We start from the raw sequence: 15,178 nt of genomic DNA, 5'->3' as shown, positions 1-15,178 counted from the left end.
TATAGCGATCAGTGTAAAGCTTTGTGGTTTTGGAATACTTGGAAAAACCACAATGGCAGAAGTGATTTCCAACACAATTGAAAGCTTCAATATAATCTGGGCAAATGTTGTAGATATATTCACCAGCAATGTTATTGGTTTTGCATAAAGTGACAATCATACAATATGATGAAATGCTTTACAAATAACGTATTGCGAAAAATGAGAAATGCGCTAAGTAGTCTTTCTTCACTATTCACACCAATGGGCAACCACGTGACACGGAACTGAAATTAATTTTAATGGCGTTTTCGGCAAAGCTCATTTGTCAGTGAGCAAGGAGCATGGAGCTCCAAAAAGCGTTTGACGGAAGCCAATAAAGAATTTTGAATACACCCCACACGGTGTCGTTCTTTCCTGCTGGGAAGTGAAGAAACAAATATTGCAGACCTACTCCCTGATGGTCCGATTAAATTACACCACTCACGCCAGAGACAGCGACTTTGTGTCAAGGAGCCAAACTGAGGAATCGTTTGCATTGCTGCCCCTCCTGAAGCACTGAAAACTACTGTAGTTGGTTATCGAACAGCACCAGCTCTGAACGGTCGGAAGTCAACTGGAGAGTCGGAGGACCCGCGGGCGACGTTACAGCGTTTGGGTAAGGCTGGGCCATAAATGTGTGGTGGGAAGTGAGAAAGCCGAGCTTTCCTATTGCGAGTTTGAGCAAAAAGACATTCAAAACAAACCAGTGGTTGGGGTGTTGCACAGTGCCTACAATTGGTACAATATCGGCTTCAGAGCTCCAAGAGCGGGAGGAAGCAGCTCTACACATTTTTGACAATGAGTGCGTAATGGCAGCAAGTACGTCTCAACTGGACAATACAAGTGGAACATTAATTGATCTGGGAATGCATCTGAAATGCCTAGAAAAATGACAGCGAGCAGAGTTATCGAAGTGGTGGTAGTCTAAATCTTTGCAAAGCTATTAAGAAGTGCAACGAGTCCCTAGGGGACTAAGTATTATGGTAGCTCCCACATATGAGGAACCAAATCCGGAGATGCTACGTGAATGGGGTGCAAAAATAATGATGCATCGCGAAGAATGCTAGCTTTTTTAATTAAGTATGCAGACTTGGACAGACAGAAAATCCTAGAAGAAATGGATGCCTTGTTGATAACTCTTAATGCAGAAACTGACCAAGATAGAGTCACCAAGAGTCTCATGGAGATGAAGGAGAGACTCCCCAAATCAGAAAAAACTATTAGAAAAAGAAAAGCACAAACATTTTTTAAGGGATAAACAAGACTATGATAGAGGGCAAATTTACACCTTTGCTAAAAAGTTTGACTCTATCAGAAAAACAAAAGATATCAAGTGCTGTCCTGCCTCATCACGAACCACAGTCAGGACAGAGTAGCCTTCAGAGTTCTGAAGTGGATACGGATTTAGAAGATGACCTCACTGCTAAGACAAGCAGATCAGTGCTAACAGTAGTGGATGAATTTGCTTTTTTAAGGGAAGAAAGACGCTTCAATTTAAGACCAAGGCCACCAACACAGATAACCAAGCCTCAAAGAGGAAAAGGAAGAGGTAGAGGAATAAGAGGAGGAAAGACGCAGCAAGGAAGAGAACCACAAGGGAAGACAAAGAACAGCAAGTGAAGGACAACAACCCAGCCTCCATAATAAATCTCACGGATATCATATTGACAGATCAAGAAATCCTGAAATTGCGGTTATCTTTTTGTCCAGAAGAAGATATTAATTATGTACACACAAGAATCGACCTATTCAAATTTAAACGAACTCTGAAATTACGCAAACACTTCCTGGCAAATCCTACGAATAGGCAACAACTATGGGCACAAGGTGAAGGACTAACGCAAAGTGAATTAACGGTAGATGACATGAATTTAATGTTAGAAATGAGATAAATGGAAAGTGGCCAGCAACTTGAAGTACAGGGCATTACAGCCCCTCTAATAGCCGTGGAAGAAGGTGTAGAGATACAAGGGGCGGTTGCAACTAATTTTAGACCCAATTCCAAGTTCATCAATCAATCAATCAGGAGTTTGGTAAAGCGCGACTACTCACCCGTAAGGGTCTCAAAGCGCTAGGGGTGGGGGGTGCAGGTTCCATTCCATCAAGGAGGGGGCCTGTCGAAGAGCCAGGTTTTGAGGTTTCTTGCGAAGATGGGGAGCGATGTTGTCTGTCTGAGGTAGAGCGGAAGGGCGTTCCATGCTTTGGCCGCGAGGAAGGAGAAGGAGCGGCCTCCCGATCTGGTCTTTCTGGTGCGGGGGACCACGGCGTAGGAAAGCTGGGCTGATCGTAGGGTCCTTTGGGGTGCGTGGAATTTGTGTCGGCTGTTCAGGTATGCTGGTCCGGTGCCGTGGAGGGCCTTGTGTGCGTGGGTGAGCATCTTAAAGGTGATTCTCGCCTCGACGGGGAGCCAGTGGAGTGTGCGCAGGTGCTGGGAGATGTGGCAGTGTTTTGGCAGGTTGAGGACCAGTCTTGCGGCGGCGTTCTGGATGTTCTGTAGCTTGCGGATGAGGTTTTTGTTTATTGCGGCGTAGAGTGCGTTGCCGTAGTCGAGTCTGCTGGTGACCAGGGCATGAGTGACTGTCTTTCAGTGTTCGAGGGGGATCCATTTGAATGTCTTACGAAGGAGGCGGAGGGTGTGGAAGCAGGAAGATGAGACAGAGTTGATCTGGCGGTCCATTTTGAGCTCGGAGTCCAGGATAATTCCCAGGTTGCGTGCGTGGTCTGTGGGGGTTGGCGGGTTTCCGAGGGCGGTGGGCCACCAGGTGTCGCTCCAGGCGTCGGGGTTTGGGCCCATGATGGGTACTTCTGTTTTGTTGGTGTTTAGTTGAAGGCAGCTGTTTTTCATCCATTTGGCGACGGCTTCCATGCCTTCTCGAAAGTTGCGTCTGGCGGTGTTGGGCTCGTTGGATAGGGAGAGGATAAGCTGGGTGTCGTCTGCATATGACTCGATGTTGAGTCCATAGGTTCTGACGATGGGGGCAAGTGGAGCCATGTAGACGTTGAAGAGCGTCGGGCTGAGGGAGGAGCCCTGGGGGACTCCGCAGGTGATCGGTGTGGGGTCCGAGAGGAAAGGGGGGAGTCTGACCCGCTGCGTCCTGCCGGAGAGGAAGGAGCAGATCCAGTCGAGGGCCTTGTCCTGGATTCCTGCTTCGTAGAGTCTGCCAACAATGGGGAGAGACTCAACTGATGTATACAATGATTTGGTTATCAATGTACTGAAAAAGTTATGTGTGGACACTGGCATAATAAAAAGCAAAAATAAAAACTCACTGAAATCACAACAGTCAGTTTATTATGTTTTAAAAAAAAAGCTAAATGATAATGACAACTATATAGTGAGGAATGCGGATAAAGGGGGCATTGTTGTCCTATGGGACAAAAAATTTACTAATTTGTGGCATCAAAACTACTGAACAACAGGACATGTTATAGCAGAGTCAGTAATACTACAATGCTTGGAAATTATTGTAGCTATAACATAGAATTAGAGAATTGGTACAGAGAGGGCCACCTAGGCCATGATGAATACATGTTTTTAGAAAATAGATCAACCAGTGACAACAGTGTTCTATCTAATACCTAAAATTCACAAAGACATCAATAATCCCCCAGGTCACCGTATCATATCTGCCATAGGAGTGCATACGAAACAACTTCCAAATATGTGGATTCATTTTTATCAGAGTTGGTGAGAACACTCCCATCATTTATTCAAGATTCAGGCGACTTCCTGAGAATGCTCTATGACCTTCCCTGGAAAGACGATTGTCTCTTAATCACGATAGATGTATCCACATTATACACTAGTATAAGGCACGCTGATGGCCTACAAGTGGTCAAACATTTTTTAGGTACAAGACCAATTAGATTATGGTCTCACACAAATATGATTTTGAGGATGATAGAGATTTGCCTGAAGAATACCTTTTTTTCTTTTAAATGATACCCTGTACCATCAAACCTGCAGAACTGCGATGGGCACCTGCTTCGCCCCCAGCTATGCTAATTTGCATATGGGCTGGTGGGAGGAGCAGGTGATCCAGATGCAGTTCCAGGCAGAATGGGAGCATAACATAACGCACTGGAGTCGTTGTATTGACGATCTATTTTTAGTATGGAAAGGGTCAGAGAATGATGCCAAACTCTTCATTGAGAAAATTCAACATAATGATCTCAATTTGAGTCTTACTAGTGAAATTAGCAAGGACAGTGTTAATTTCTTGGACCTAACAGTTTACATACAGAACATCAAGGTAGCAACAAAACTATACAGAAACCCTACTGCAGGGAATACGTTGCTACACGCTTCAAGCTTCCATCCGATTAAACTTGAAAGAAGCATCCCTTATGGGGAATGCCTCAGAACTAAGCGCAACTGTAGCAATAAGGATGAAAGCAATAAAGAACTTGTTTATTTGCGGGATAGGTTCAGGTGCAGAGGGTACCCTAAAAAATGGATAGATGAAGCTATGACCATAGTAGATAAAAAAGAAAGGGGAGATATCTTGTTTGATAAGAAAAAAGAGACTACACAGGAAAAGGATAAGTTGATCCAGGACAACCAGTAAAGGTTTGTGACCAAATTTAGTGCCCAACAACATAAATTGAGAAATATTATTTGTTAACATTGGCACATAATTAGGAACGATCCTACTCTAGGTAAAATTGTGCCACAAAAACCACAGCTAACTTTTCGTCGAGTGAAATCTATTGGTAAGGAAAACATTAAAACAACAAGCAGCAAAAACCACATGGCTTGAGAAAAAGAAAGGGTTCCTGAAATGCCCAAAATGTAAGGCCTGCAAGCATGGAGTCAATACCACAAGGTATAAGTCAGGACTATCTACAGAAATGAGAACCATCAAGGGCAGGTATACTTGCAAGATGGATTTTGCTGTCTACGTGCTTCAGTGCCCTTGTGGCCCGTTTGTACGTGGGCAGCACAATCTTGGAGGCACATAAAAGGGTACTTCAGCATGTCCGAGCGATTAAGAATGGGGATCGATCATACCCTGTGGCTCGACATTTCGAGAGATTTCACAAAAAAGATAGTAAGGGTTTGACTTACTATGTAATCGATGCAGTGGCAGCAGATAAACGTGGTGGGAATAGAGTCAAGAAACCTAGAATCCCGCTACATTATCGAACTAAATTCCAAGCATCCTGTAGTTCTGAATGTAGAGTAAGGTCTTTATACGCACTTATAAGCAATCAGTAATTGTAAATGATGATAACAAGTAAACTGTTTTGTTGTTATAGTCCCAAAGTACACAAGGGTAAGGGTGTTAATCACTAGTTACTTTCAAATAAAAAAAGCGCATAAAATTAATAGTCCTAGCAAGATCTTTTAGTTGAATGCCCACTTGGGCTTTATTAAGCACCATTTTTGTTTTCATGAAATAATAAGATATGTCACATGCCTTATCTGATTCTCGAGTAAAAATTGCCTGTATGAAGGCGCATAGAAGTTTCCTAATTGGACTTCTTTTGATGTGACCTTTTTAGCCCGCTAGGACACTATGCAGACTCTAAACTTATTATTGTATATATAGTGTATGTAGCACATATGTATATAGTTGTGCGTTTGATACCTTCATTAACAGTGACTGTCAACTAGGCAGACACAAAGTGAACATCTTGGCTGTGTGTATAACGATCAGCGTAAAGCTATGTGGTTTTGAATACTCGGAAAAACCGCAATGGCAGAAGTGATTTCCAATGCTATTGAAAGCTTCAATATAATCTGGGCAAATGTTGTAGATATATTCACCAGCAATGTTATTGATTTTGCATAGAGTGACAATTATACAATATGATGAAATGTTTTACAAATCACGTATTGCGAAAAATGAGAAATACGTGAATAATATTATATTATTACAATGCCAGCATTTCATGTCCATTACAATATGTCCGCCGCTTTTCGTATTATTTACTGTGCATGAGGGTGTTGTGTGGTTTTAAAAATGGCTGTCAACACAAACTTGACAAGCGTAATCAAGCCTTAGTGGCGAAACGCGTCGTGGAGACTTTTTCATCTGCCAGAATAAATTCCTGAACAGAAGCTCTGGGTGTCCTGTGTTCTTCTTGATAGAGGAGATTTTTGGAGTGAATATATATATATATATATATATATATATATATATATGAAAAAACAAAGGTTGCCCCAGTGAGGAGGTCGCACCTGAAGGGGTCACAGCACACAATCCACCGGCAGCAGCAGTGACAGTCAGCCCTCAAAGTTCCCAATGGAGACTGCCAAACGCGTTTCGGGCAATTTGCTGCCCTTGTTCACTGGCTCTACAACATAGAAAAGAGGATAGCGGAGCTTTGCAGGAAATGACTTTATTTAAATCTGTAGTCCCGCCCCCATGGGCGTAAGCAAGCTTGGCATTGTGGTCTTTGTAGATGGGCTCATAGCTGCTTGTAGACTCTCCATTCCAGTAATACCCGGTTGGGAACCGCAAATCCCCATGAAGTAGTTCTCATAATGTTAACCCGAGTGGGCTTGGAAAGATTACAGAGTTGCTTTCACTCCTGCCAATAACTCCCGGCAGTCAGGCCTCCTTCACTCCAGTCAGCGCTCATCGTGTTTGGGCACCGTGGATCCGCCGAGTAAGGCGGCGGGACCCCCTCGCGACCGGGCTGGCCGCATAACATGAAAAAACAAAGGTTGCCCCAGTGAGGAGGTCGCACCTGAAGGGGTTACAGCACACAATCCACCGGCATATATACATATATATATAGGTCATGTGATCAAGGCAGGGATCTGCCGAAACGCGTCGTGGCTGATGTGGTTGCACTTTAAAATTAAATAAAAAAGAAGAAGCACTGAATTGGGTCTACCTCGTCTTTGCTTGTTTGGCTGTCGGTTTCGTTGGGAGACTGAGACGAGTTCTTGCAGCATATATATATATATATATATATATATATATATATATATATATATATATATATATATATATATATATATATATATATATACACATACATATATATATATTAATAATATATATACAGAGATACATACGGAGAGAGAGATAGAGATATATATGTATATATATATATATATATATATATATATATATTTATATATATATATATATATATATATATATATATATATATATATATATATATATATATATATATATATATATATATATATATATATATATATCTCTTTCTGTCTGTCTCTCTCTTTATACGTACGCTTATTATGGTAGTACATTTAAACAAATACCCACAATATTTACTATAATGTAATATATATGTGTAATTTGTTACATCATATATATGCATATATAAACACACATATATGTGTGTTTATAGAAATACATATTAATGTACAGTATCAAAGATTTCAATGTACTTAATTCAAATTATATTAATGTAATGTATTAAAATAACCAAGATGTACTATTTTAAATTTTTAAATATATATATATATATATATTCAATTCAAATCAATTTTATTTTATTATGTTTTGGCTCTCAGGGAGGGCCACATAAAATACACAATACAAATTACAAGCAAAAGAAGAATTCAATAGAACAAACACAAAGCAAATTGCATCCATTGACAATAGACAAGAATAATCAACATCAGACACCTCCATAACACATTAATAAATAGCTAAAAAACCTTTAAAAAATTAAAAATATAGAAGCAAAACATTTCATTTGGGGGAGAGTGTAGAAATTGTAGGAAGATATTTACATTGGAAATGCCTAGTAGGAAACATATTGGTTTTAACCATTTAAACCGCAATAGGCGGAGTGCAGGGCAAATCAACAAGACATGCATTCGATCCTGAATACTCATATTACAAAGATTGCACATCGGAGAGGATCCATACCATTTAGATAAGAGTAGATTTAGGAGCAATAAATCATATCTTAGAAGAAACCATAATCTATGGATACCATGTGGAATATTCCATGTGACATAGGGTTGGGCCAACTTCATAGAATAAGAATTAAGGAGGAGGTCACAACCCCCTTTTTCTTGTATTACATTCTTATCTGTTTGAAAACAGAGTTCCCACGATGCCTGTTTCAGCAGGGTTTTTAGCTGGGTCGGTGAGTGAAGGAACAAAGCACTTTCATCTAGCTTTAAAAGTGACACAGCTCTTCTGAAGTTCCTTACTATTCGAGAGAACTCTTTGAAGTTGCCCAACAATTCTCTTTTAAGGAGAGCTCTCATCGAACCTGGTTCAGCTCTGGCCAAGCAAGCCACCCATCTTACCAGAGCACATAGTCGCTGAACCCAACTGCTCCTAAGGCCAAAATCGAGCCTACATGCGGCCAAAGAGCACGCGGTGTTATGGGTAGATAGGGATCTTAGGAGTTTCCCTTCAATTTTGTGGCAGAAGCCCCAGTGCTTCAGCTCTACGAGTTCTAAGCCATATAATAACGTAGCAGGTATCTTTGCCCTATACACCTCAAGTAAACAGGCGAAGTGTCTTTTACCAGTGGCGAGATAGAGGGAATTCAAACCTTTGCCATGAGCGAGGGCTTTACGTGAACTATGCTCGATATGGGGCTTCTCACTCAAATTGGCCGCAATTATTTTACCCAAGAAGGTATAGGATTTGACAACCTCTAATTTCTGGCCACCTATAGACCATCCAAAGTTTTCAGATCGACACTTCTTTTTCCCTGCAATACACATAATTTTACTTTTAGATGTATTAATCTTCATAAAATGAAAGTCAGCAAATGCATGTAAAGCCTGCAGCCGATTAGCCAGACCCGTAGGTGTTAAATCTAGGACAAGAATATCATCGGCATACATCAGACAAGAGATAGGGAACCCCCCTTCCACCGGAGCTATACCCACACAAGCAGTCAGGGAAGCAGGAAGATCTACAGTGTACAAGGAAAACAATAATGGAGCCAGAAGGCAGCCTTGTTTAAGGCCGTTCAAAGATGGAATTCGTTGCGAGAGTCCCCTTTCTCCACCTTGAAGCACACAACACCAAGTATCCGTGTGGAGAGCACGTACAAGATCCAATAAATAAGATGGTAAGCCAAGGGCTGCTAATTTTCTCCACAGCGTATATATATAAATAACCTACTGGCGGTCGCCAGTAGGTAGTTATAGTTAGGACCTAGTTTCCATGGGAAATCCACAACATTCTATTTGGAATAACTTTGGCGCTGCTGGACGAATCTTCGTGAAGGTCTCCAAGAAAATGGCCTGCTCGGTTCAGCTCCTTCCCTGAAAGTTTGGGGGTGATTCGTCAAGTGGTGGCCGAGAAAAAAGGGGGGTCCCAAAACGTGTTTCCCCATGCAATTTTCCATTGGGACCTTTAGCCAGGGCTACAGCCCGAACAGCTGAACGGAATTACACAAAATTTGGCAGAGAGGTAGAGTTCTGTTCGCAGATTGTGCTTTTTGTTAAATTGTGTAAATCCATTCAGTAGTTTCTGAGAAAATTGCAAGTAAAATCATAGCGATATCTATAGACGGAGTTCAGCACGCGTACAGAAATCTGTTCAATTACGAGCGCGAGCTGCATGCTGATTGGCCAGGAAGTGTTGGCGGCCATCCTATGCCTCGCTAGAACCGAGTCACAAGAAAACAGTAAAACAAAGTTGAGAAATAAGGGAAGGGGGTAGGCTAGAAACATTCTGACCCTCTAGGCTTGCTCAGGGGGTCGTACATGGATGTTTAGGCTCTATTTTTTATTTTTTTAAAGGAAAATCGTGACGTACGCGTATGGAAATACGTACAATTACGAGCAAGAGCTGCATGCTGATTGGCTGTCAATACTCCAAACCAGGAAGTGTTGGCAGCCATCTTGTTTGTCGGGAGAGCAGCGTCACAATAAAACAGTAAAACAAAGTTGAGAAATAAGGAAAGGGACAGGGTAGAAACATTCTGACCCTATGGATCTTTAGGCTCAATTTTTTTTTTTAAATAAAAAATGGCGAGGTACCCGTGCAGTACTTGTACGCGGTGGAAAAGGTGGAAAAAAACTAGAAGTCCGTTTTATTCATTAGGTTCCGGGGGGCAAATTACGGGGGCAATTCTTTTGTATAATGGGGGCTTGTAAGGTGCCCCGAGCACTGGGGAACGGCAATCCTCTGGTTTTATTTTTTAGTATGCGGGGGAGGGTTACGGTCCTACTCCCCGCAGTCTCGGTGAGCGGCACCCCTCGGGTCTTTTTAAGAAATATATATGTTTTGAGCTCTCTCTCTCTCTCTCCCCGTACACGTCGCAGGGAACGCCACCTTTCTGGGGCAGTGATTTGTAAAATGACCTTCCAGCTCCGGGTACCTGCATTGTCTGGAGTTTTTTATTAATGTTGGGAGGGTGGGCTTGATAATACGTCCTTGTAAATTCTCATTGAAGCCTATGTTCTGGTGTTAACATGGGCTTCTATGGGAAATAACAAGGCCGTATTATCAAGCTCATTATTGCCGTTTTATCGGCAGTTTCCTGCCAATAAAACTGCGATAATTTTAACACCGGTCCTTGATAATATGCACCTAAGTTTACTGGTCAAAAAAAGAGCAATGGGCCATATTATCAACCAAAGGCGATACATTATCGTTGCTTTTATCAGCAGGAAACTGCCGATTAAGCGGTGATAATGGGCTTGATAATATGCCCTTGTGAATAACCATAGCAGCCCAGGTTAACACCAGAACCTGGGCTACTATGGGAAGTTACAAGGGCATATTATCAAGCACATTATCGCCGCTTTGTCTGCAGTTTCCTGTCGATAAAAGCGGCGATAATGTATCGCCTTTTGTTGATAATATGCTCCTTTATTGCTATGATAGTATGTAAAGCTTTCCTTTTTTTGTGTAGCAGTTGTACTCTCTACGCATGCACAGCGTCGTTTCGAAGCCCACGTTTTCTTTTTCTTCAAGTTCAACAAGCAAACCTTTCTTTATTTCAGGTAGTAAATCTGTCGCTTTCTTTTCCCGGTTCGGGTGTGTCATCCGCTGCTGTACTTTTGTACAGTATTAATAATCATATTTTTTCTATATTTATTTGAAAAGTAGTGCCGAGGCGCCAAACGTTGATTACGTACTCCGTCCACCGCCATTTTAGAAGTTTTACACCGTTGTTTTTATTATATCTGTTAGTTAGAACTCAGTAGTTTTCAATCCTAGTCTTGAATATCTTACTATAGTATTTTAACATTATTTTTATTGTGGACCGTCATACCCCTCCCCCACAAAATAAAAGAAGTATGTAGTTTTTTTTAATTAACTTTTATTAAACAATAAATATAAATGAAACTCGTTTATAACTATATTAGAACTAGAAAAAACCTTTAACAAACAATGTTATAAACAAATTATGAAATGGAATCCAAAAGGTGTCCGATTGGTAATCTGCAAAAGAAAAAAGAAAATTAGAGTTTAGAATTATGTAGAAGTGAGTAAATGAGCTGAAGCATTAGGGGGCCGTTAGCAATTATCGCCGTTTTAGCGGTAGGAAACAGCAGCTAAAGCGGCGATAATGGGCTTGGTAATATGCTGTTGTGAATTCCCATAGCAGCCCAGGTTCTGGTGTTAACCTGGGCTACTCTGGGAATTCACAAGGGCTTATTATCAAGCCAATTATCGCCGCTTTAGCGGCAGTTTCCTGCCGCTGAAACAGCAATAATTTTATCGCCGTTCTTGATAATATGCCCCTACAAGTTTCAGTACTCTACGGTTTTACGTGTGCAGTGTGACTTGTACATTCCAGTTCTGTTACAGTGCCGCGTTCAAGTGGTGTCTATATGGAAGTGCCTATTGCATTACTGATGCCCATTATGCCGACTTATTTCTAATGCATTGCTATGAAGGCTTTGTAGATCTAGGCCTCTGTGCTTACCATTGTATAAACCTTGCGGCCAAACTGATAAGAAAGTCGAGTTCACAACTTCATTTGAACAATTCTTCTACACGTCCAAGCAGACAGCAGTGTCTATACGTTTAAGAGAGAAAGAGAAATGTTGCCACAGAGAGTGAGAGAGAGAAAGAGAGAGAGAGAAAACAACATTAAAACTGTGTCGCAGAGTCTGGAGTTGAGTTTTTTCTTGAAAAGTCAGACGTAGATTTACTAGCTCCTTGCATCACTTTACCCATGTTAAAAGTCAGTGGCGTCACTAGGGTTGGTGTCACCCGGTGCGGGTAACTCATGGTGTCACCCCCTCATGACTTACCGCATGGACCTCCTCCACTCCACCCGGTCCCACAGTGTTTTCAGGGGCTGCTGGATGTGCACGAGACCCGCCAGGCCCACAGAGATACCGCGGGTCGGGTATTTCCATTGGAGATGGTAACTCCTGCTATTGCCCTATCTTAGTAGGGGAGCCTTTGGAATATGGTCCAAAAAAGTAACTTTCAGTCAGAGTTTTAGTAAGACGAACAAAGAAGAAAATCATCTCTAGTTACACTCAATACATGTACACTGTCTCTACGGTGGGACGGAGACAGAAAGAAAGATGCATGCACTGGCCCCCTATCTCACAGACCGAAAAAAACCAGTTCAAATGATGCTGCATATGGCGTCCCATCATTAGCGTGAGATAAGGTTCATAGTCAGGGTCTTGTCCTCGGGCCAGGAGACCACTGTGACGTCATCGCCCACGCGAGCAGGGGTTTGGGACCGGTGCTACGCTCCTGTGATGCTCAGCATGCATCCCTGTCACTACGTTTGTAGCATCTTGTCCTGTTTGCAGTGACTGCCTTCTATGACAGTATTGCTTTGTCAGGAGCAGCCTCGCCTCACAGTATTCATTTGTTCCCCTCCTTTCATGTTGCCTTGTACTTTGCATGCATGCCTTGTTCCGGCTGTCAGGACCTTGCTGGGGGGCATCAGTTGGCACCTTTTAACCCCTTTCTTCCTCTGTCCATGATTTGTCTCTGTTGGCATTCCCTTCCTTCGACCCTGAGTTCCCTTTGCTGCTTCTCTTGGCCCGAGGATCTGCTCCCAGTCCCGGGTACCACCCTGTCCCAGTCTTAGCTCGGCACCCCCCGTGGCAGTGTGCAATTGTTGCCCCAGGGCCTGTGGGTACAGTTTGATGTGATCTCTGGTTTCTGCTCACAGGGCCCCATCGTGGTTTCTGGTGTTACGTGTCCACTCTTCAGTAATACCAGCGGTCTTGGGTCTCTGTCTCTAGTTCACCCAAAGTTTCCTCGTGCCTCCTTCAGCTGTTCCCTCTCCCGGGTTCTGCTTTCTCTTCTCACTACGACGGCCAGTACCATTTATTCCCAAACTGTCCCTTACTCTCTGTTCCAAAGAGGGCCTGAAGCTTCGGGTGTTGCATCTCCACCCTCTGAGGTCGCACCTGCCTCGGCCCTCTTGTCAGCCCTGCTCCAGCTTCACACCGATGAGTCAAGATGCAACACCTGAGGCGTTGTAGTGAGAGGGCAGATACTAGGACTGACTACTGGCACAGCTTTCATTTCAGGCCCCTCTTGGAAGGTCGCTCGTCATTGTAAATTTGTATTTTTTCCTGTACATTCCTCACCCCTGTGTGCTGTGTTGGATTTTGTGTTTGTGTGCCCTTCATTTTTAGTCTCCTGTTTTTCTTTGTAAATTGTAATGTTCTATTTTGTACCACTTTTCTCTTGTAATGTAACTAGCTCTATTGTACAGCGCCCTGACACCTTCGGGTAATGTCCACCCTTTATAAAAATGCACTAAATAAAATAAATAAATAAAACGGCTTAAAGCATCCTCAGGGACCTACCAGAAGACCCCATACCAAGACATCCCCTAATCTGAAGGCTCCATACCCGATACCAGGACATCCCAAACTATGAAGATCCCAACCATGCCCTAAACCAGGACATCCTAAACTATGAAGATCCCAACCATGCCCTAAACCAGGACATCCCTTACTCAGAAGACCCCCATACCCTGCACCAGGATATCCTGTACTGCCATCAAACCTGGGGGCATATTATCAAGAAAGGCAATAACATTATTGCCGCTTTAGCGGCAGGAAACTGCAGCTAAAGCAGCGATAATGGGCTTGATAATATGCATTTGAGAATTCCCATAGAAGCCCCGGTTTTGGTGTTAACATGGGTTTCTATTGGAATTCTCAAGAGCATATTTCTTGATAATATGCCCCCAGGTTTTTCACGTGTCTTGCTTCTTTCCTGTCTGTCTGTCTGTCTGTCTGTCTGTCTCTCTCTCTCTCTCTCTCTCTCTCTCTCTCCTCTCTGTCTCTCTCGGTCTCTGTCTCTCACTCCACTCTCTCTCCTCTTCCATCTGCCCCTCTCTCTCCTTCTCTGTCAGTCTGTCTCCCGCTCCCCCTCTCTCTCTCCCCACCTCTCTGTCACTCTCTCTCTCCTTTTCTCTCTGCCTCTCTCCATCTCCCTTTGCTCCTGTCTGCCGAACATCCTCCGGCCTCCAGTCCGTCTGGCCTGTACCACAGACCCCTACATACCCCACCTCACCCATTGACATCCACAGACTAACAGAGAAGACACACACTGTCGACAACTGACCAGGACGGGGGCTAAAAATAGGGAAGATGCACAGGTTATTGTGTGGACAGATGATTAACAACAGATGGACATGTCACAGACGGACACGCAGTGTGTAGATCACTCAGATTGGATCCAACATTGATTGTTGGAAACAACATGCTGAAATAAAAGTTTCACCATGTCAGTGGGTGGGAAGATGTTATTAACAGCAGCATTTCATGATTTTGCCCCCAGTCAGCACTTGAACTGCGACTTTTTAACACGATGTGAAAGACACACAAAGGAAGTTTCTTGTGTGTGCTGAGTCGCAGTGAAAGGGTCCTATAATCAATATTTGGTTTATTAAATCCTGCCATTAGTCCGTCCTCTGTTTCTACGCCCCTGGGTGGGCGCCCAGCATTCAAGGGGGCGGAAGAGCAGGTACCCAGGTGATCACATGGCCCCCCTGGCTGCCCCCCCCCCAGGTGTGAACATTGAATGCACCTGTAGAAGCGTGTCCTCGGCAGAGGGGGAGGGGCTTACAGCCCTCTCCTCGCCCATGCACGAGGCTGCACACAGACCTGGCAGGCTTTAATAAACCACAGACCACCTGTGCCCCCCACACACAGCACTCAGCCTTAGATCAGACCAGACAGGAAGGGATTCATCGCCACCGGAAGAGATCAGAAAAGACCCAACCCAAGATCAACCGATGATGCCGCAGA

Source organism: Lissotriton vulgaris, chromosome 5 (genome assembly GCF_964263255.1).
Source record: "Lissotriton vulgaris chromosome 5, aLisVul1.2, whole genome shotgun sequence".
Taxonomy (NCBI): Eukaryota; Metazoa; Chordata; class Amphibia; order Caudata; family Salamandridae; genus Lissotriton; species Lissotriton vulgaris.
Note: the sequence above shows the minus strand (reverse complement) of the source record.